The sequence below is a fragment of the Suncus etruscus genome, chromosome 10 (genome assembly GCF_024139225.1).
Source record: "Suncus etruscus isolate mSunEtr1 chromosome 10, mSunEtr1.pri.cur, whole genome shotgun sequence".
NCBI classification, from domain to species: domain Eukaryota; kingdom Metazoa; phylum Chordata; class Mammalia; order Eulipotyphla; family Soricidae; genus Suncus; species Suncus etruscus.
The window spans coordinates 4,522,733-4,545,673 of NC_064857.1; the positions used below are offsets into that span (position 1 = coordinate 4,522,733).

Sequence of the window (22,941 nt, forward strand, 5' to 3'; positions counted from 1 at the left end):
TATTTAAATGGAAACACTCAGTGCATGGTGGATTTTTCTTGACCGGCTTCTTTCATTTAAATGAGATTCCTGACTTAGATGAGATGATATGCATATTGAGATTCATAAGAGTGGTAGTGTGTGACTACCAGTGTGTAACATAAGGGTGGTAGTGTATTTTGTTGCTTTTGATGGCAACTGCATTTTCAAGAAGATTCTTTGAGAGTTCAGTTGCCTACCAGTTAAGGAGTTCCACTTACAAATGAACACAGGTTTGAAGCGGTCATCTTTTTCCAGAAAGGAGAAAGCAGAGAGGCTAAATGAGTTCATGCAATTAGTAATTGATACCAGTATCTGGGGCTGGAGAGATAGTACAGCGGTGGGGTGTTTGCCTTACATGTAGCCAACCCAGGAGGGACTCGATTCCATTCCTGGCATTCCATATGGTCCCCCAGTCTGCCAGGAATGATTTCTGAATGCAGAGCCAGGTGTAATCCCTGAGCACCACTGGGTGTGACTTAAAAACCAGCCAATCAATCAATCAAGTTAAAAAAAAAGAAACCAATATCTTTTAACATTAAAACTACACCCGTTTCTTCCCTGGCATATAGTCTGAATTCAGATGATAGCAGACTTGAGATCATTTCTAGTTTCAAGTTCTTTTCTAAACCTCATCAGGAAGCAACCAAGAGGTAGAATTCAAAGAAGCATTCAGAAAACCCTGTAAAGGGATTTAATTCTTTATTGAAACTTCTCGGAAAAGCATATTATACTGAGTGATATGTAGTAAAGTTACCCTGCCTCTGAGTTCTACCACATGCAATTGCTCCAACCCTCAGGGATTCCTTTCCCATTCTCCCCGTCAGTCTTCTCCCACAGACTCTGGTTCATGTAAGACAGTTTGTCTTCTGTTTCCTCTTCCATGAAGGAGTTTATTAAAATGTTTTTGAATCGAAGGCCAGAAAGATAGCACAGTCGTAGGGCATTTGCCTTGTATGTGGCCTACCCTGGATGGACCCAGGTTCGACCCCATGCATTCCATATGGTTCCCCGAGCCTGTCAGGAGCAATTTCTGAGTGCAGAGCCAAGAGTAACCCTGAGCACAGGCAGGTGTGGCCCAAAAACAAACAAAAAATTTGTTTTAATTGACTGATTATGAGATAGTTATGAAGTTGTTTATGATTGAATTTCAGTCATAGTGTACCAACAACTGTTTGTTCACCAGTGCACCACCACCAATGTCCCCAGTTTTCCCTCCACTGCCCCAGTCTTCACCTCCTATGCAGCCTGCCTCTATGACATTTTTCTTTCTGAAAAGAGTCATCTTCAGTCATCACCCAGTTTTTGTCCAGAGTGATCTTTTCCAACGATAATTGGGACTATACTTCTTTTTTTTAAACCCAGCATTCTTGGTCTTTACTACAAGTCAAGGGCTGGGCATCAATGCTTAAAGGAGGGGTTAAAAACTAGCCTTTTCCTGTAGGCCATTCCTGATTTTTTACTCTCCTAAGATCCTGTACCTAATTTTTGGTCAAGGTCAACCAACCTTCTTGTTAAAACCTAGTGACCAAACAGTTACCTGGGAAATCTCATCTTTTTCTAATTTATTATTCTTTATGCACCCCAATCTAAATAGCCTTCCTTTGGTTATGAACATAGTTATACTGTGTATGCATTTCTTGGAATTTTCAAGACTTTTTACATGGAACAGGATAACTCAGCATTTCAAGAATTTTAGCATTTTTGATCTCTATTTGTCCCATAACATTAATGCTTTACCCTATTCTGAGCTTCCTTTACTTGTTTAAAAGTGAAAAACCTGGTGACCAGAGCCTAGAGCCGTGTTAACAGGGCAGCCTCTCCCACCCTCACCACCATCCTAATAAACAGTCTATAGACACTAAAAAAAAAAAAAAAAAAAAAAAAAAAAGTGAAAAACCTGGGGCCAGAGAGATAGCATGGAGGTAAGGTGTTTGCCTTTCATGCAGAAGGACGGTGGTTCGAATCCCAGCATCCAATATGGTCGCCTGAGCCTGCCAGGAGCGACTTCTGAGTGTAGAGCCAGGAGTAACCCCTGAGCTGCCAGGTGTGGCCCAAAAACCAACCCCCCGCCCCCCAAAAAAAAGTGAAAAACCTTACGACCAGAGCAATAGCACAGCAGGCACGGTGTTTGCCTTGATTGAACTCAGCCTTGACCCGGGTTTGATCTCCGGCGTCCCATATGGTCCCCTAATCCTGCCAGGAGTGATTTCTTTCTTTTCTTTTTTTCTTTTCTTTTCCTTTTCTTTTCTTTTTCTTTTCTTTTCTTTTCTTTTCTTTTCTTTTTCTTTTCTCTTTTCTTTTCTTTTCTTTCTTTCTTTCTTTCTTTCTTTCTTTCTTTCTTTCTTTCTTTCTATCTTTCTTTCTTTCTTTCTTTCTTTCTTTCTTTCTTTCTTTCTTTCTTTCTTTCTTTCTTTCTTTCTTTCTTCTTTCTTTCTTTCTTTCTTTCTTTCTTTCTTTCTTTCTTTCTTTCTTTCTTTCTTTCTTTTCTTTCTTTCTTTCTTTTCTTTCTTTCTTTCTTTCTTTCTTTCTTTCTTTCTTTCTTTCTTTCTTTCTTTCTTTCCTTTCTTTCTCTTTCTTTCTTTCTTTTCTTTCTTTCTTTCTTTCTTTCTTTCTTTCTTTCTTTCTTTCTTTCTTTCTTTCTTCCTTCCTCTTCTTTCTTTCTTTCTTTCTTTCTTTCTTTCTTTCTCTCTCTCTCTCTCTCTCTCTCTCTTCTCTTCTTTCTTTCTTTCTTCTCTTTCTTTCTTCTTTCTTTCTTCTTTCTTTCTTTCTTTCTTTCTTTCTTTCTTTCTTTCTTTCTTTCTTTCTTTCTTTCTTTCTTTCTTCTTTCTTTCATTTCTTTTTTTTTTTTTTTTTGGATTTTGGGCCACACCCGGCGGTGCTCAGGGGTTACTCCTGGCTATCTGCTCAAAAATAGCTCCTGGCAGGCACGGGGGACCATATGGGACACCGGGATTCGAACCAACCACCTTAGGTCCTGGATCGGCTGCTTGCAAGGCAAACACCGCTGTGCTATTTCTCCGGGCCCCTCTTTCTTTTCTTTTTTTTTTTTAATTTTTATTGTGATCAAAGTGCATTACAAATCTTTCACTGCATCATTTATGGTACATAGTGACAATGAATGAGGGGCATTCCCACCACCAGTGCTGTCCTCCCTCCGCCCCTGTTCCCAGTACGCACCCCATATCTCCCTCCTCTGTCCCCCAGTATGCTAGTGCAACTGGTCTCCACTTTACAGCTTGTTGTAGATTGAGCATCTATTCCACCGTCATTGGAGATAAAAAGGATAAAAAAAAGGAGAGAAAAAAATTTGGTGACAACTATCAAAAAAAGAAAGAAGAAAGAGAAGAAAAAGAAAAGAAAAATGGAAGAAAAAAGAAAAAAATGGACCCGGCAAATAAAAATAAAAATAAACCTCTAAATAATAACCACAAGAGTGAAAAAGAATGAGAAAAGTAGAAGAAAAAAGAGAAGGAAAATAAAGTCAAAAACTAACAAATCAAAACAAAACAAGAAAAAGTATGGGTGCTGGAGTGACAGGGTTTGGCGTTCCCCCCACTTTTTTTTTTTTTTTTTTTTTTTGCATAGGCGCAGTAAGCATTGGGGAAGAAACGGAATTCCCGTGGCCTAAGAGATTCAGGGTTTCTCCATCCTTGAAGCATACCATCATGGGATCAACCCCTGGCTCCATATATTACTACTCATTACCCCATCCCAAAGGCTTTTTTGTGATGCCAGGAGAGTTTCCTCTCAGTTGTGTGTGAGAAAATCAAGCCACTGTAGCTAGTGATCTTGGTATTTGTGCAAGTCATAGGTCAGGGTCTAGGATAGAGACTCTAGGTAGAGGTTCCTATCCATCTTTGTTGTGGTGTTCAGTCTTCTGTAACACTTGCTCCCTGTTTTCGTTCAGTCCCTAAGCCGAAGCCTAGGATATTATGGGTCCAGAGGTTCTGCTCAGTCTCTGTTGTCCAAGTTGGACCTCTGCAATAAGACATCTTGTTGTTGTTGTTGTTTTTTATGTGTCCTGGACTACAGCCTAGGGTTGAGTTTTCCTTATTAATCCTAAGGTAGGCTCTGTTCAGTCACGGTTGTCAAAGTCAGTTTTCTGTTGTTGGTGCTCTTATTTTTCACAGTTCAAAGGACGATAGCTCTTCTGATTTTCATTTAGTGTTAGGTGATGTGATAGGACAGCCTGGTCTTAGGTTAAGTTTTCCTTTCCTCGTTGTCATATCAACACTGGCACAAGTTGGTGCCAGAGTAGTGTTATAAATCTCCCAATGGAGTTTAGTTCCTGGTGGTGTTGCCCAGAGCTGTATTATTTCTACGTCGGGGATCTGGGGTTTGGGATTGGACTAACACTGTCCAATCTCCTGGGGACTGCGCTGTATCCACATGACACATGTTCAGGATGGGAGGCACCCTTCTGCTATAAAAAGTGAGTTCTTATCCCTAGAAGATAAGAGTTTGTTTCTGTGTCTACGATTTCCCCTTTTTTTACTGTGCCCATACAAAAACATATGGTGTCATACTGTGTTGCTGGTGCTATTCTGGGTAAGGATGACAGGCAGCACACACAGTCTCTGTTGTCTGGTTTTGTTCTGAGCTTTTATCCCAGTCAAGGCTTTTTGTATCAAGCAGCACCAAAAATGATAAGGATAGAGGAAAAAATGTATATATTAAAATAGAACTAATAAATAAAACTGAGTTAAAAAGAAAATGTATTTGAATAAAACAAGTGGTGGAGGAGACTACCTGTATATTTAGGAATACACATCTTAAGATGTATTGTTATATAGGTATTGAGTTTCCATAGGCAATATAAGACTCCCAATTAGGTCTTTTGATGTATTCTTGTGGGATGTAAAAGCCAAGGTACTTTTCGATTCACAGGCCTTGGAATTGAGTTTGAGAGATGCTTTGCTGCATTACGAGACCATATAGTGTCTTTGAGCTGGGGGTTTTGCTGAGGCTGATTCCTGTATCGTGCAACAGTCCACGATTTGGTGGGGGTGAGAGGGGCCATCAAGCATGAGTCAGCAGGCGTGCTGGTTGTAGTTTTTTGTCAGGCATGAGAATGGAGACCCAGAGGGTGTCTTTCACTGAGGAGCTGGAAGATGGTCTGTTGGGGCAGGAAGTCAGGAGGTTAGGAACTGAGGGTAAAGAGGGTTAAATTAGGGGAAGATAATGGATCAAGATTGAAAAATGAGAGGATAGAGGAGACACAGGGGAAGGGGAGAGGCAATACATGACAGGGGCTATATACGGAGAGGCAATACATGACAGGGGCTATATACAATACATATATATGAATTGTTTGTGATTTTGGCTTGGAGTCAGTACGAAAAGTCACGTCCATAAAGACTGACTTTAAAGATCCATTTGAGTGTTATCATCCAAATCTTTGGTATTCCGTTTCCTTTCCTAGGAACCGTCTAGAATGAAGAATATTTTTAGATAATGCTAAAAACGTATATTTGTCACGCGGGCGCAAATGGCCCGCGCGGTTATAAAAATGAGTATTAGTAAGAAAAGACACCGCTGCAGGAGTTCCAGTATGAATACGGGAGGAGTTTCCCTCCTCCCCTCTTCCCCCAGAGCCCAGTTGCCAGATGTGGCCCTGAAGACCAATTTGGCATGGGGGGATCTCGGTCTCCTGGACCAAGTGGTCAGCCCAGAAGGCCATTGGCCAGCTGTCTGCCCTGATTCCCAGCCATAGCCGTAGGAGAGGAGCAGGAATCCTGGCATGTGGGGTCATCTGGGTCCAGCTGCAGCCTCTCTCCAGGAGTGATTTCTGAGTGGAATCACAAGCAATGCCTACCTGCTGCCAGGTGCAGATGTGTAATCCAAAACTAAACCAAATCAAAACAGAAAGGTGCAGAACCTCAGGAATTCAGAAAAGACACTGTGAGAAGGGGTCCTGAGAAACAAATTCTTAAACATCTTTCTTGAATCTATTGAGTAAACTCTCAGAAGTAAGGTGTATTGTCATTTCAACATTTTGTGTGTGTGTGTGTGTGTTGTGTCTACCCTATATTAGAAGCAAGAGAAAAAGTGAACCTTCAAAAGTAGATTCTATAGAAAGGGAAAACAATACTGGGAAAACAATAGCATTTTTTTTTGTTTGGGGGTCATAATCAGCAGTGTTTAGGGATAGTTCCTGGTTTTGCAACTCAGGGATTACTCAAGGAGTATTTGGAAGACCATATATGTGATGTTGGATGCTAGGAATTGAATCTTGGTGGGCTCTGTGGGAAGCAGATGTTTTAATCTGCTATACTATCACTTTAGACCAAGAATAGCATTTGCAATAAGTAAATTCTGTCTGTCTCATTGTCTAGGTAAAGGGGTAATGAAAACATTAAGCGGCCATTCTGGTGGTAGGCAGAGGGCACACTAAAATTTAAAATAAATTTGATGGGGAGATATAGTACAGCAGGTAGGGCTCTTGCTTGCATGCAGACAACCTGGCTTCAATCTCTGGCATCCCTTATGGTCCTCAGAACACTATGGGAGTAATTACTGAGTGAAGAGCCAGGAGTAACCACTGAGCATTGCTGGAGTCTGTCCTGTAAACCCAAAACCCAACAAACAAAATTTTTTATTATCTAAACAGACACAAATTTAATAATAGGGTTAAAATAGTGTTGAAGTTTATGGTATTTATTGTACCCATTACCATTAAAGTGCCCATGACCCTTCATCCCATCATCATGCCAACTCCGTTTTTAAGAGAAAGAATTTTAGATAGGTTTTGATAACAACATGTCTAACAGTTTGGCCACACTGATTCAAGTGGGCATGCTTCAAAGTGTAAGGAAAACTGGTAAAATATGTGCAAGAGCTGTTAACTTTTGCATTTGGTTTGCAAGTCTCTGTGGCTCTGGTCCTCGTAAATGACAGCCCTTTCCTCTTGCCTGCTGTGCCTTGTACTTGTCTCTGAACCACTCCATTAGCAAAGCAACTCTATATATCAATCCAGTGTTCTTTAAATAACTGAAATCCAACTACAATCATGTCTGTACTCATAGTGCTTAGATAAATATATACATAAATAAATAAAATTTATTTAAAAATAAACAAAAATATACCCATAAAATATATATCAAAACAGAAAATCCAGTTGAATTTAGTTCTTATTAATCCTTTCTGGAAAAGTGCAACCCAAAGAGAGACAGGGAGATCATGCCTAATCTTTTTTCAACTAGTGTCCTTTCCAGCTCCCAGGACCATCTCACATTGTAATCCTTCAGTTACTGCAATGATCCTGCCAAACACAGCCTACTGAGACCACCACCAGTCTTCTTACCCTTGGCTAGACCCTAGGGTTCTGTCTGCTCCAATTCCTCTTGAGCCTTGTCATGAAGTTTGTGTGAGGCTGACTGGTCTCACAGGGGTCAGGTCAGCTTCTCCAACAGGGCTTTTGCTGAGTGTTTGATGGTCAGCACACCCTTGGGCAAAGAGATTCCCTTGGGAGCCGTTCTGGGCTGAGACCATGACTCATAAGCTACAGGAAGTTCTTGGCATGCTCCCTGCGGGTAGAGAGAAAATTAATGACTTAGAAGTTGAGTTCTGTGAAGGAGAAGGAGATGGGCAATGACAGCAGAGTTTCCAGCCAGAAAACACCTGCTGGTATCTAGGACACAGGGGTTGGCAGGATAGAGGAGTCTTCAACGGCCTAGTGAGTGAGGTAGAGTTTTTGTGGGGGTCTTGAGTATCCGTTCATCTTCTTTTCCTTACATTTATGAGTGGAGTACTCTGAACTTTTTATACATCCACTGGGCTTCTTGCCTCAAATTGCAGCTCTCAAGGAGTTTATTTTCCCTCTCCTTATGTAACCACATAGAGTGAACAGAGTCTCTCTCCTCTAGCCCCTAATCTCAGTGGCGTTAAGGAGGAAGGTGGCTGGTTTTTCCAAGCTCATGTCACCTTATAAAGGCCATTCTTTAGGGAGGTGCTGACAACCAATCCAGTTATAGATTTTGGTTGCTTCTTTCCCTAAGCATTGCATGTTTGTCATCCACCCTGTGCTAGATAAGAGAGTATAATGCCAAGCAAGTAAAAACCATTGTTTTGCTAAGAGGGGCTGAAAAGGGTCTGTTTGGAGTTCAGAACAATCCAATCCAATCAAATAAGCATTAACAGTAAAATCTGAAACAAGGAGGTCCTTGTGTGCTTTATGGCAGGAAGATCTCATCATGTACAGGAGGGGTCAGAGTTTTGCCATCCAGAGGAGAATTATTTTTTCATATTAATTAAAATATGCTTTATTATTGAGGCAATGTGATTTCTAGTAATATTAATATACAATGCTACTGTACCTTCATATCATCGAAGAGGCGACCCCCTCCAGCACTGTCCTGAACTCATGTCCCTTTGTGCACTCCATCGAGCCTCACTTCTGTTGTCAGAGTCAAAGCATTGGTTTTCACGGGCCTTCTCCAACCCCTTGCTTTGTTTCTTTAGGTGCCACATGAGTCAGGTCATCCATCTAGCATTTGTCCTCCCGACTTATTTCACTGAATGCGAGACCCTCTAGCTCCATCTAGAAGGAGTCATATTCTCAAGGTGGAATCTCAACATCACACAGGACTGCCCCAGAGGAGGTCAATGCCAGGCGTTCTGGTTTTAGTTCCAGTCGTGTTTCTTTGGAGCCAGTGACTTTAGCACATCAATTCAGATCATGACCTTGTTTACCTTCTCAGGACAAGGAGTGAGTCCTGATGGCATTTCAAGTTGCTCTGAATACTAAATATTTTGCTGGGATCTGATGTTTCTTTAGGAGACAGAGTCTAACTTTTTAAGCTTTTCTGAAGAATAACAGATGCATAATTTCATATATTTGTGATGCCTATACAATGATGGGGATCTTACCTCACATATCTCTTATTGTGTAAGAGCCTTAGGAGAATACTAAGGTATAGTCCCTAATTGATTTTTAAAATCGTTGACTTTCAAGTATCACTACAGCTTTATTATTTTATTTTTTAATTTTGGGGAGTGTGTTATATCTAGAAGTGCTCAGGAGTTACTCCTTCCTCTGTACTCACAGTTCACTATTGGCAGTGCTGAAGGACCAGATTTGGGGACCAGATTTAGGCCAACTATGTGTATAGCTTTATTAACTATAAACTCACCATTCTGTATTTTAGATCATCAGAATATATACTAGGAACAGAAATTTTTTTCTTTTGACTTTTTTCTCTACATTTCCTGTCCTTCCAGCCACTAGCTAATGACCTACTTTCTGTTTCTATCAAGTAAGACTTTAAAATTTATAACTTGTGTGTGAGAAATAGTACAGTCAGTAAGGCATTGCATTGAACACTGGTGATCTGGGTTTGATCCCTGACATCCTGAAAGACTCCCTAAGCACTGCCAGGAGTAATCTCTGATCACAGAGTCAGGAGTAAGCCTTGAGCATCATTGGGTGTGGCCTAAAAAACAAGCAAATTGAAATAAAATGAAATTTTTTTTTTTTGGTTTTTGGGCCACACCCTGTGACACTCAGGGATTACTCCTGGCTATGCACTCAGAAGTTGCTCCTGGCTTCTTGGGGGACCATATGGGACGCCGGGGGATCGAACCGCGGTCCATCCTAGGCTAGCGCAGGCAAGGCAGGCACCTTACCTCCAGCGCCACCGCCCGGCCCCCTAAAATGAAATTTTTTTAACTAAAGTATTTTTCCTTCTCTGTTGTGATGACAAGAAATCACCCACCCCTAGGGAACTGAATTCTTTTGTTTTTAATTAATATCTTTATTTAAACATCATGATTACAAATATGATTGTAGTTGGGTTTCAGTCATGTAAAGAACACCCCTCTTCACCATTGCAACATTCCCATCACCAATGTCCCAAATCTCCCTCCTCCCTACCCCATCCCCACCTGTACTCTAGACAGGGTTTCTACTTCCCTCATTCATTCACATTGTTAGGATAGTTCTCAATGTAGTTGCTTCTCTAACAGCACTCATCACTCTTTGTGAAGAGCTTCATGTCGTGAGCTGGACTTTCCAGCCCTCCCCTCTTTGCCTCTAAGGATTATTGCAAAAATGTCTTTTATTTTTCTTAAAACTCATAGATGAGTGAGACTATTCTGCTTCTATTTCTCTCCCTCTGGCTTATTTCACTCAGCATAATAGATTCCATGTACATCCCTGTATAGGAAAATTTCGCTTCATCTCTCCTGACAGTTGTATAATATTCCATTATGGAACTGAATTTTTGAGCTGCAATTCTTGTCTGGAATGCACTCTTGATTATGGCACTGGTACATCATGTGCCCTCCAGTCACATTATTATTATTATTATTATTATTATTATTATTATTATTATATTTTCTTCTTCCTCATCTTCCTTCTTTCTCCTCTTCCACCTCTTTTTCTTTTTTGGCTACACTCAGTGGTGTTCAGGGGTTAGTCCTGGCTTTCCACTCAGGAATCACTCCTGGCAGGCTCGGGGGACCATATGGGATGCTGGGCTGAAACCCGGTATGGACACGTGCCAGGCAATGCCCTACCTGCTGTGCTATCACTCCAGTCCCACCAGCTCATTCTTTGAGTTGAGCTCATGAACATCCTGGTTGCAAAGCTCACTGGGGGTTGCATTCATTTAGTATTGATGCTTGAAGGGAAAGGAGGAGGTGCTTGAATTCAACCCTGTTGGGATCTGAGCTATAGGATGGTAACAGAATTTACAGGAGGGCAGGATAGTTTGGGCAAAGTGAAAGTGCTCTGGCAGACTGACACAATGGAGGGTGTGTGTTGTGTGTGTGTGTGTGTGTGTGTGTGTGTGTGTAAGAGAGAGAGAGAGAGAGAGAGAGAGAGAGAGAGAGAGAGAGAGAGAGAGAGAGAGAGTCTTGGGGAATCTTTTATTGTGTCCTGGGCTGCTTAGTTGGAATGCTTCTGCTTTCTACAGAGGCGGGTGGGTGAGCAGGAGATAATGTGCTAATCCTAGGTATTGAGTAGCAGATTTGAGCAACAGTGGGGCCTCTTAAAGTCCTGGGCACACGTGATAATATGAGCAGGGACAGCCCAGCTGATAGAGCTGGCAGAGATGTGCTTACCCTGTCACACCTTCAAAGTTGGAACTTCACTAGACCCCCTTATTTCCTCCCATAGGATCTCCAATAGTTTGTAAGGAATCAAGTTTTCTGATTTCCTAAGCTCTTGCTCTTTCAGCTTTCTGTCAGGACTCTGGCCAGAAAGGAGGACAGGTTAGTACTAATTTTCCAAGGCAGCCTTTTAGCATCCCTCTATCTCTCTATCCCTCCAGTTTGCAGGAGGCCAGGCTGTACTCCCAGAATGCACTGCTGCACTCACTCACTCACTCACTCACTCACTCACTCACTCACTCACTCACTCACTCACTCACTCACTCACTCCCTCACTCCCTCACTCCCTTCAGTTTGCAGGAAGCAAGACCTATAATCCAAGAATGTATTGCTGCACTCCCTCCCTCCCTCCCTCCCTCCCTCCCTCCCTCCCTCCCTTCAGTTTGCAAAGGCCAGGCCTGTGCTCCCAGAATACATTGTTGTGCGTGAGAGTGAAGGGACCAACGGTTTCCCCTCAGGTTGGGTCCCAGCCGTTGCTTTGGACTGACTGAGCCTGGGCCTGACTAACTGATTGGGGTCTGGGCACTGAGTCCTCCCTCAGCATGTCTCTCATAGTGGCAGAGAGCTTATCCCAAGGGATCTCAAGTCCCCTGAGCAGGCAGCCTGTCTTTCCCCCAAGCCTGGAGAAAGGATGCAGTTGGCCTTCCCTTCAGAAGAAGGCCTTGTGCCAATGAGGCCTGGAGGTTGTCCTCAGGGAGAGGCATGTTGGCGACTTGGAGTCTCCCAAGAGTTTCAGGCTGAGCTTGGCCTGAAGTTGAGTTTGACTGGGCCTCAAACCAAGATGGTAGCTTCCCTCCCTGAGGCCCTTGAGCAGAAGGCAAAGGTCATCATCCACTGTGCCTGCTCCCTGAGGAGCTCCTTCTGGGGTCTGATGGCTTCTGAGTCAGAGAGACAACTTGGGGTCCATGAGAACTGCCTCTGTGAAAGATAAGAGTAAAAAAAACAAGGTTTGAACCTGGGGCCAGAGCCCCAGCACAGTGGTGAGGCGTTTGCCTAGCAAGCTGCCCATGTGGAATCAAGCAGGTCTGAGGCCCAGCATATCATGGACAATGAGTGGAGTGATTAAAAGAAAAAGGAGAGATTAAAATATATAAAATGACCAGGAATGATTACAGTGAACGAAGAATGATTAACTGGATGGAATATGGTGAATATATATATATATATATATATATATATATATATATATGGAATAGGATGGAATATGCATAGAATAAACAACAACAACAACAACAAAAACAGCAACAGCAACAGGAGCCTTGGAACAATGAGGACCTCTAGGGAACAGAGAGGATGAGCCCCCAACACTTTTTTGGGTAGAAATTGATTTTGAAAAACTCCATAAAGCTTTGCGGGAAGACTGCTGGGAGGGAGAGATCTGGAAAGAAGCATCCTAAAATTTAATACTTTTTATAGGTAAAATGTGTATCCAAGGATATAACAAATGAAGACAGCTACTTCAAGAGAAAAGGAAAAGGAAAAATATAAGGCCATTGGTCTTAGGAGAAACACAATCTTGCCCAGTTATCCTAGACTTTCATTAAGATCCACTTGGCTGAGACAATGATGAATAATTTGAGGTAATGCGGCAAAAGTGAGCAAATCGAGATATCAAATATTTACTTGAATTTCTTTCTGTTGTATAATTTGAATTTCCATCGTGTGATTTGGTTGGAATGGTTGAGAATTTCTGTTGGGTGATTGGATTTTATTGGTTGTGAATTTCTGTTGTGTGAATTAATTCCTGTTGTGTGATTTAAATTAAATTCATATTCTCCAAATCAATTTCTTAGATTGTAGTTTAAGTGATAGCTTAGGTCACATGGTTACAATAGTGTTAAGGTTTATGGATTGGTTGTTCAAAATCCTTTACTAACCTTAGCGAAATGTTTCCCATGCTACAATTTGTATTCATTATTCCTCTAGAGAGATCTTTTAGATTGTTCTGTAATTAATACCCTACTACAAAATTTTTAATTATATAAATATATCTTTATATATAAACTTTGAAATGACTCAAATTTTAAGTTAAAAAAACAAAACGACACACAGCCACCCCCAAAGAATAAAACACCAAACAAAAAAAGCAAACGTAAAAAGCAAAAGAAAGTATACAACACACAAACTAATACTAAGCATCTGCTTGATGCTCAAAATAGAACAGGGACATTTGAACATACCTTCCCCATTTCACAAGAGGAGGGCATTTAAAGTGAATGGGCCCAACTTACTGAAAGAGTAAATTGTACATGTGGAACTGGACTCCTACTCTGACATCAACTTTCTGGCTCCTAATAAGGAGCCTGGGGATTAGCTGAGAAAAGTGGACTATGGCCTCCCACTTCTTCCTAAATTTCTCTCCTGGACTTGTAGCCTCGGTAATGGAATGGCACTATGGGGTTGGGATCCTCATCCCTCTAGACTTGGATGTAATTGCTTTTGGACTCTCCAACATACATTAAGATGCATGTGCTATGACATTTTCAATCATTTTTAAATGATTGACTTAGAAGACTTTAATTTGGGCCTGGAGAGATAGCACAGTGGCGTTTGCCTTGCATGCAGCCGATCCAGGACCAAAGGTGGTTGGTTCGAATCCCGGTGTCCCATATGGTCCCCTGTGCCTGCCAGGAGCTATTTCTGAGCAGACAGCCAGGAGGAATCCCTGAGCACCGCTGGGTGTGGCCCAAAAAAACAAACAACAACAACAACAAAAAAAACAAAAAAAAAAGACAAATTTGATCCAGTTCTCACAGAGGCTGTAGGCACCCACAAAGTAGGAATGTAAACACCCGCAAATGTCTTCCCCTGGAATTAATTTCTACAGTTATCCAATCATTCCCATTCTTACTATCTATTTATGTCCTTTATTTTAGTTGGTATATTCTTTCTAGTTGTTTTTTTGTTTGGTTTGATTTCTGGGCCACACCTAATGATGCTCAGAGGTTACTCCTGGCTATGCTCTCAGAAATCGCTCCTGGCTCCATATGTTCCATATGTTCCATATGTTCCATATGGAACACCGGGGGATCGAACCACGGTCCATCCTAGGTTAGAGCATGCAAGGCAGACTCCCTACTGCTTGCACCACTGCTCTGGTCCCTCCCTCTTGTTGTTTTTTATTTTTTTATTATAACATCATAATTTACCAAGTTATTAATAAAACAGTTGTCTCAGACATTAAATGCTCTAAAACCAATCCCATCACTGATGTGGCCATCTCTTTACCAGTGTTCCGAGGTTCTCACTCACCACCCTAGCCTGCTCCTTTGAAGTAACAAATTGACTTTTCATATTTTTTGCTACTACACAGAAGCAAATGATCAAAGCTTAGATGAACAAGAATCAGTTTGAAATGATCGTTAAATCTCTCCATGGTGTTACTAATGCCAATGAATAGATTTACTGGGCTGTGGTTGGTGCTCCATGAGCTTTTTGTTTTACTCTGCCTCACTGTTTTACTAGCCTCACTGAGATTGGCAAAATCCTATGTAACTTTCCTATCAGATTTCCTGTGGTACTACTGGGATATTACTATAACAATTTGAGGTGCTGCTTGTGGCTATGCGGTCTAGGTTCTATAGATTTGAAACAAATTTGGTTGCATGGCATTGGATAGATAAGATTAAGTTCTGACTGAGCTGTTTCTGTCAGAGCATGGAAAGCTGTGGTGCTGGGCTGCTGTGGCCTCACACAGAAAGAGGAATCTAACCCCACTCCTTTGTAGGTATCCTCTTCTCCAATTTTCTGTGTATCCCACCTGGATGGTTAGATCCACTCACACCTATGAGGGGTTTGCGGTTTGGAATAAAAAATAAAAAAGTTGTGGCCTGGGGGAAAGAGATGCAAGGAAGTATGGAGAGCAGCTGAAAGGGAGACAGTGAGCTCCTGAGAGAAAGAGGTAGAGAGCCAGAGGAGAAGTCATTTAGGAGAAGCTGCTTGGAAAAGCCAAGCATAGAAGCCATGTGAGGAAATGCACATGGCGGATAGGGCCATAGAATAAACCGAGCTATCTCTGATGAAACTTTAATTGACTGTTTTTGAATTAATCTCTCCACCATTACCCTGCGATCTTCAGACCTGTCTGCTGAAGGGGCTGGGGGGACCGGGCTGGACCAAGCCGAGGAAGGCCTCACCCCACCATGCAGACTCTTTAGACTTTACATATTAATTTAAAACAACACTCCTTAGAATGCTCCAGAGTTTTGAGCCCAGAGAAGATGACCTGGGAAGAGTTTTCTGCCATTATTTTCATTTGGTGCTTGGTAGTTTTTCTGTAGCAAAGATGGCAGGTGTGGGCAAAGGCTGCTGGGTCTTCTGGCAGTGGGGTGGATATGGGCATGCTTGACTAATTTTGATTCTGGAAACATCCCAGAGTTTTTAACCTGTAGTTTGATTCCACCTGAGAAGGTTCAGCTTGCTCATATTATTTGAGTTGAGTAGTGAAGCTGGGTCATTTCTGTTGGGAAGATATAGTTGGTTGTTTTGGTTTTTGTCCCCCGCCCCATTTGTTCTAAGACTGCTTTAGAATTTTCCATATTAAATAATAGCAATGTGCTGTTGTATGGCCATTTAAGCTCATGAAAAAATTTTTAGAAACAATCTAGCTTTGGATATTGGGGGACACCTATATGCTCTGGTTTCATAACTGAACGACAAGGTCTTGGATGAGGCCTGGAGGTGGGGAGGAGGTGGGAGGAGGACTCATGCCTCACTTTTGTTGTCTGAGCTTCTTATGTTGGAATTCTTCCTAAAATTTGCAGGAGGCCAGACTGTACTCCCAGAATGCATTGCTGCACTCACTCACTCACTCACTCACTCACTCACTCACTCACTCACTCACTCACTCACTCACTCACTTCCTCCCTCCCTCTCTTCAGTTTGCAGGAAGCAAAACCTATAATCCAAGAATGCATTGCTGCACGCCCTCCCACCCTCCCTTCAGTTTGCAGAAGGCCAGGCCTGTGCTCCCAGAATACATTGCTGTGCGTGAGAGTGAAGGGACCAACGGTTTCCCCTCAGGTTGGGTCCCAGCCGTTGCTTTGGACTGACTGAGCCTGGCAGTGGGGTGGATATGGGCATGAGCTTGACTAATTCCTGGACTCCCCCACCCCCCTATCAGTGGGAAGAAAAGATAGTGAACGCTTCAACTCTGAAGCACTAATCCAGCAGAACCTCAGATAAAGGCAGCTTCATGAAATATTTTGTAGCTTCTATTACCAAGCTTATTGTGTTCTCATTTTTATTCCTTTACCAGTGACTCTATTACCAGTGACTCTACCAGTGACTCTATTCTATTACCACTGGTTTTTTGGCTGTTAAAAGAAAAGCTGAAATGAAGAGTGGATGAATTAATGGATGGATGGATGGATTGATGGATGGATGGATGGATGGATGGATGGATGGATGGATGGTAGGTAAAAGCCTGCCTTGGAAAATTAGTACTAATCTGTCCTCCTTTCTGGCCAGAGTCCTGACAGAAAGTGGAAAGACCAAAAACTTAGGAAATCAGGAAATTTTATTCCTTTCAAACTATTGGAGATACTATGGGAGGAAATAAGGTAGTCTAGTGAAGTCCTTACTTTAAAGGTGGGATGAAGTTAAATGTGTGTATATCTTTTTTGAATAAATGTTGTATCTGCAGTAGATATCAAGCAAAGTGACTGCTGGGCCAGATGGGAGCTCTAGTCTTAATTTTTTAAAGAAATTTCTATATGGTTATCCGTAGTTGAACCAGACAGCATTCCCATGAGAGTTCCTCTTCACCTCTAACATAGGTCGTTTCTATTATTTTCATATTCTTACTGGTAAATGGTGAGATAGCATTGTTGTCATCAAGGAGACAGGATTGGGGTGGGGAGAAAGAATCTGGAATCACTGGTAAAGGGATAGCATGATAGGGTAGTGGGGGTGAAAGATGAGAACACAATAAGCCTGAAACCCTTTTATAAACCATATTGTAAATCTTGGTATTTAAATAAAAACATTTTTTGGGCCACACCCGGCGATGCTCAGGGGTTACTCCTGGCTGTCTGCTCAGAAATAGCTCCTGGCAGGCACGGGGGACCATATGGGACACCAGGATTCGAACCAACCACCTTTGGTCCTGGATTGGCTGCTTGTAAGGCAAACGCCGCTGTGCTATCTCTCTGGGGCCTAAATAAAAACATTTTTATAAGAAATAAAATAAGGTGTTTTTCAGGTAAGAGATGAAGATTTATCGGAATTTCTCAGTGAAATGACCTTCTAGAAATACTTCAGACCAGGCTTGTTGATTGTCTTCAGGGCATTGAAATTCAGAGAACCAAATCCTGCTATAGGCCAAGTGTGACAGCTCAGCAGCTGGTCCAGCAGTTGTAGGCAGGCATGCTGGGAAGGCCTGTTTGTTCTTTGCTGACGAGAGAAGGTTATAACGTCTGTCTGGATTTAATCAGTTGTCGGGTGGTTACTGAAATGCCCACAGACGATGTCTTTGGTTTTCCAGTTTACAGCTGGCTTAGAGGTGTGTGTGTTTTTGCTACCACAGTGTATTTAATAATCTAGGGTTTGTTTAATTTCCCACAGACTGAGTAAAAGTTAGCTTCCCAGAAGATGGCACTTTATTTGAACTTGGAATCAACACAAATTGATTTCAAACAAGTTGCTCTGCTCAACTAGGATTTCTGTCTGTCCTTTTGCCAAGGCAGCAACTTCTCGAATTCCTGACAGGAACTCCTGTAAGTGCTGGAGCTGAGTAACAGGGAGGCTGGAAGGTAAAAGGCCTGTCCTGAAACAGGCTGAATTCACATTTCATACTGCTGAGAAGGGTCTCCCTTCTTCATTCCCTCCCATCTTCCTTCCTTCTTTTTTCTCCTATACTACTTTTGTGTAGCTAAAAGGAGCCTAGTTTCTCTAGAATGCAATATTTCTTAGTTGTTTTGGGCAGGATAATCTTTTTGTTATTTTTTCAAGTATCTAGAAAGTGTGGTGAATTCCTAACCTGTAGAATGAAATCCAGTGATTACATCTACTGTGAAATGACAGGACTTATACAATGAAACAAATGTCATAACCAGTCGGGAACACTGAATTGTCAGAGGAGAGGCTGATGAATTTAAAAGAAGACTGAGCTTCCTGTATTTGGTGGAAAATAGCAGGGTGGGATGATGAGGGAAGAAAGGGCTTCCTCAAAGAAATCAGCCAGGCTGGGCAAGACCTAGAACTTGGGGACTAGCAATACTCATGGTAGTAGCTATCCAGTAGAGACACACAAAGCTCAACTATTATACAGATCCTACTCCTTCAATCTACTACAAATTTATTGTAGATGCTATAATGTTCATTTAATATGGGTATCCCTTCCCTCAACTTCCTGCTTATCCCACCTGAATGATCAGACTTCCCCCCACACCAATTTAAAAGAACGACAAGAAATACTTTACGCCCCATAATTTACAATGCTGTCAATGCTGGAATAGTGTATCATGATTACACCGAAGTCTCCATTGGTGTTTCCCCAACTTCCTTCAGCACACTCGCCCCTTCTGTCTCCCAGATGTGGTGAACTCCATTCTATAAGCCAGTTCTTAGTTTCTGTTGCCTCTGATCATTGCTTACTATGTTCCTTTATATCTTATGTACAAGAGACATTCTGTATTTATCCCACACCTTATCACTAACTGCACACAACATGATGCTCTCCAGATCCATCCCCTTACTAACAACAAATGCCTGATTTAATCTTTTCTTATAGATGAGAGATTCAAGTGATAGAATACAAGCTAACTATGCTTGAGTTTACGTCTCAGCCACAAATTTCCCTGCCCCCAGCAACACCCTAATAGGGTCTGGCACTATCGGGCGAGGTATCACCGGATTTGGCTCATGCTTCACCGTCCCATATAGTAGTAATACCTATAAAATGGAAAGAAAAAAACACCATGTAGTTTCTAGTGTTTTCTCATAGTAGCTACAGAAGAGCACTTTTTTATGGACCCCTTGTGTTTGGACTTGTCTGTAAGTTGCCATTGAAAGCTCTTTGTTTGGATTTGTCTTTTTTTTTTTTTTTTGGTTTTTCGGGCCACACCCATTTGATGCTCAGGGGTTATTCCTGGCTAAGCGCTCAGAAATTGCCCCTGGCTTGGGGGGACCATATGGGATGCCGGGGGGATTGAACAACGTTCCTTCCTTGGCTAGCGCTTGCAAGGCAGACACCTTACCTCTAGTGCCACCTCTCCGGCCCTGGATTTGTCTTTTCAAAAGTGTTTGTACAGTGACAACTTTTGGAAGATAATAACAATGACATTTTCTAGAAAAGAGAACAGGTATTCTCACTGCTCATTTCAGAATAGTAAGAGTTCTTGGACCCGGAGTGTTGCTCTTATAGTAAAATTCACTTTTGAGTGTATTGCTATCTTTGCAAGTTATATGGGAACTGAGTCTTAGAAAACCAGCATGGGACATAACGTGGACTGTTGGGAGACACAGGAATCAGGGAGGCAGTAACATGAACAGAGAGTCCAATAGTTTTCCTCTTGAGCCATTGTAGTGTGTGTGTGTGTGTGTGTGTGTGTGTGTGTGTGTGTGTGTGTGTTGGGGGTGGGGTGATTCTCATTTGTGTCTGTTAGTAGAGAGCAGGTGGAGAAGTTAGAACTGGCAAAATCTGTGTACATTTTATTGACCTGCTTTCTTCTGTTCATGTGAGCTGTATTATTCCTCATGTGCTATAAAATAGTTGAAGGTTAGTTAGCAATATGATTCCATAGTGATACTGCCAGTCTCCTTCAGACAGTTCTGTCAGATTGCCTGGACGAATTACAAATTAGAATATTACCAGCACCTGGTTGGCCATTCAGTGTTTCTTGTTTATGAGTCTAGGGTTTAAAAGATGGCATATTTGAGGAACATAGGTAATGCTCTGGCCACTAGGTGAAACCATAGGATTGGGGGTTGGCAGCTTTGGATTGGACTTCCAGCTCCATATTGTACATGTTCTGAACCATCTCCCCCCCTGCCCCATGAAACATGCTTGTCCGTGCATGTGATCCTCTGTCCCCAAATGGGCCTATTTTTATTTCTCATGGTTGACATTATACTATTATCACATCAGAAGTACTGAATAAATACCATTATGACTGACCTTGTGTCTTTTATGCAGAAAAAAAAGAACTGGCAAAATCTGCCCCATAGAGCCACCAAGGTCACATGGATCTAGATGGGCAGGAACTGGTCTCCACTACTCCTATTCTGGTCCGAGACAGCAGGGTGGGGCAGTTCTGATTTCTTCCCACATTTCTTAAGTCTGTCATCTTCTCTCCCAGAAAAGAATTTCAGGAAGAAAAAAGTAATGAAGTAGAGAACTTCTATTAAAAGAGGGGAGAAAAAAAGGAGTTAGTTCAAGAGAGAATACTGACCTCCAGAAAACAGTCCATGGAATAAGAATGAAATAAAAGAAGGAAGACCACACACAAGTTGGAATGTGGGCCACCAGACTAGAAATACACATCATTTGCTTTTGCTTTCACAAAATTAGTTTTATTAGGTTTCCCAAAGTGCAGCAGCTTAGGGTCTAAGTAGGATGCAAATGTCTTCTTCATTTTATTTTAGGGTATTTGGGGGTTTATTCCAACAACTGTAATTGCTAGCTCAAATTATTTTTAAATTCTTATTTAACTTTTATTTATTTATTTAATATTTATTATTTCTATCTTTATTTAAACACCATGATTACAAGCATGACTGTAGTTGGTCTTTAGTCACAAAAAGAACACCTACCTTCACCAGTGCAACATTCCCACCACCAATGTCCCCCATCTCCCTCCACTCACACCCCTGCCTGTATTCGAGACAGGCATTTTACTTCTCTCACTCATTAACATTGTCATGGTAGTTATTAGTGTTCTAACTGCACTCACCCCTCCTTGAGGTGAGCTTCATATCGTGAGCTAGTCCTTTCAGCCCTCATCTCTGTGTATTATTACAATAATGTCTTTTATTTTTTTTTAAGTTAATATCTTTATTTAAACACCTTAATTACAAACATGATTGTGGTTGGGTTTCAGTCATGTAAAGAACACCCTCCTTCACCAGTGCAACATTTCCATCACCAATGTCCCAAATCTCCCCCCTTCTCGCCTGTACTCTAGACAGTTTTCCTACTTTCCCTCATTCATTCACATTGTTATGATAGTTCTCGATGTAGAAATTTCTCTAACTGCATTCATCACTCTTTGTGGTGAGCTTCATGTAGGGAGCTGGGACTTCCAGCCCTCCTCTCTCTTGTCTCTGAAAATTATTGCAAGAATGTCTTTTATTTTTCTTAAAATCTATAGATGATTGAGACTATTCTGCATCTATCTCTCTCCCTCTGACTTATTTCACTCAGCATAATAGATAAAACCCATAGATAAGTGAGACTATTCTCTGTCTCTAATTTTTAAATTCTTGTCTTTTTTTATTACTCTGGTGCAATATCTTTTTCATTTTTTTCTTTATTTATTTTAACATGTACATTTACTTTGTCCCTCGAGTCCCCAGATTGTAGTACATTATAATATTTCTTACACAAAGCAATCCAAAACCACATAATTTATGCAACTCCTTTAACATTAAAAGCTGTAGTATTGTTGACACAATTGATCCTAATACAATCATTCATTAAGAATGAGTCAAAGGAGCATAGCAAAGACTATGTTAGCATGGAAATTGTTTGCATAGGCCCAGCAAAATATAGGGGACATGGAAAGAAAAGACCTTGGCCTAAATACAAGGAGACCTTACCCCTGAAGTTTTCTGGCACAAGACCAACTCTAGGCTTCAGGCATATTAGGTTGTCCAACCCAAGTCATTGTCTGTAGTGCCAATATACTTTTATTTTTCACACAGCCACTGTTGTTGGTGTCAGGTTTCTGTAGCCAAGGATCTCGGAATATGCCCATATCCTATATAAGAGTCAGGATGATGTGGAGCACCCTTTAGTTTCACAATTAGAGGGTGATGCAGAGATCTCAGTCTTCAAAACAGGTTGTTATTGTTGTTAAGTTCTCTGGGTGTTAAAGGGAATTCTTAAGTCTTTTCTTTTTGGGCGGGGGGTCACACCCAGCAGCCTTTAGGGGTTCCTCCTGGCTCTACGATCAGAAATCGCTCAATAAAAAAGAAAGAAAGAAAAAAAAATCACTTCTGGCAGGCTTGGGAGACCATATGGGATGCCGGAATTCAAACTACCATCCTTCCACATGCAAGGCAAATGCCTTACCTCCATACTATTTTCCAGAAACATTGGACCAGTTAATATTGCCACCAGCAGTGAATGAGGGTCTCTTTTCACCACATTTACACCAATACTGCTTGTTTTTTCTTTTTGATATGTGCTTGTCTCTGTAGTGTGAGGCAGTAGCTCATTTGGATTTGCCTTTCCTTATGTGACAGGGAGTTCTTTGAGAAACTATGTGTTCATCTCCCCCCCCCCCCCACCCACCCATTTTTTGATAGGGTTGGATGTTTTTTCCACGAGGGTGGAAGACCAGATCGTACAGGAGACAAAGATATTTCCTGTCTCAGTCTTAGCATCCAGGACTCTTTCCCAGAGCTGACGGCCTGGGAAGACTCGCACCCAAGAGACTGGAGGCTCTCAGGAGAGCTGAAGGGCCTGCTTGGGACTGAACTACAGCTGGGAAGTGACACACGTCCAAGAGGAACCAGTCTCACTGTTTTGCCGCAGTCTCAGGAGGGCCATTCATGTTCCGGAGACTAAGGGTCACAGAGCGGCCTGATGTAGGCCCAAGATGGACCACTGATCCCTATTGTCAAATTCTTTCCTGAGAGGCCTGAGAG

At 41.8% G+C, this 22,941-nt stretch overlaps 1 non-coding gene across 1 annotated transcript; it reads left to right on the forward strand.

Annotated features, from left to right (window-relative positions):
- Positions 1 to 19,773: 19,773 nt before the first annotated feature.
- LOC126021058 (small nucleolar RNA SNORA19) lies at positions 19,774 to 19,902 on the forward strand. The gene has a single exon (XR_007499674.1). It is a non-coding gene; the product is annotated as a small nucleolar RNA SNORA19 (small nucleolar RNA).
- The last annotated feature ends 3,039 nt before the right edge of the window (positions 19,903 to 22,941 follow it).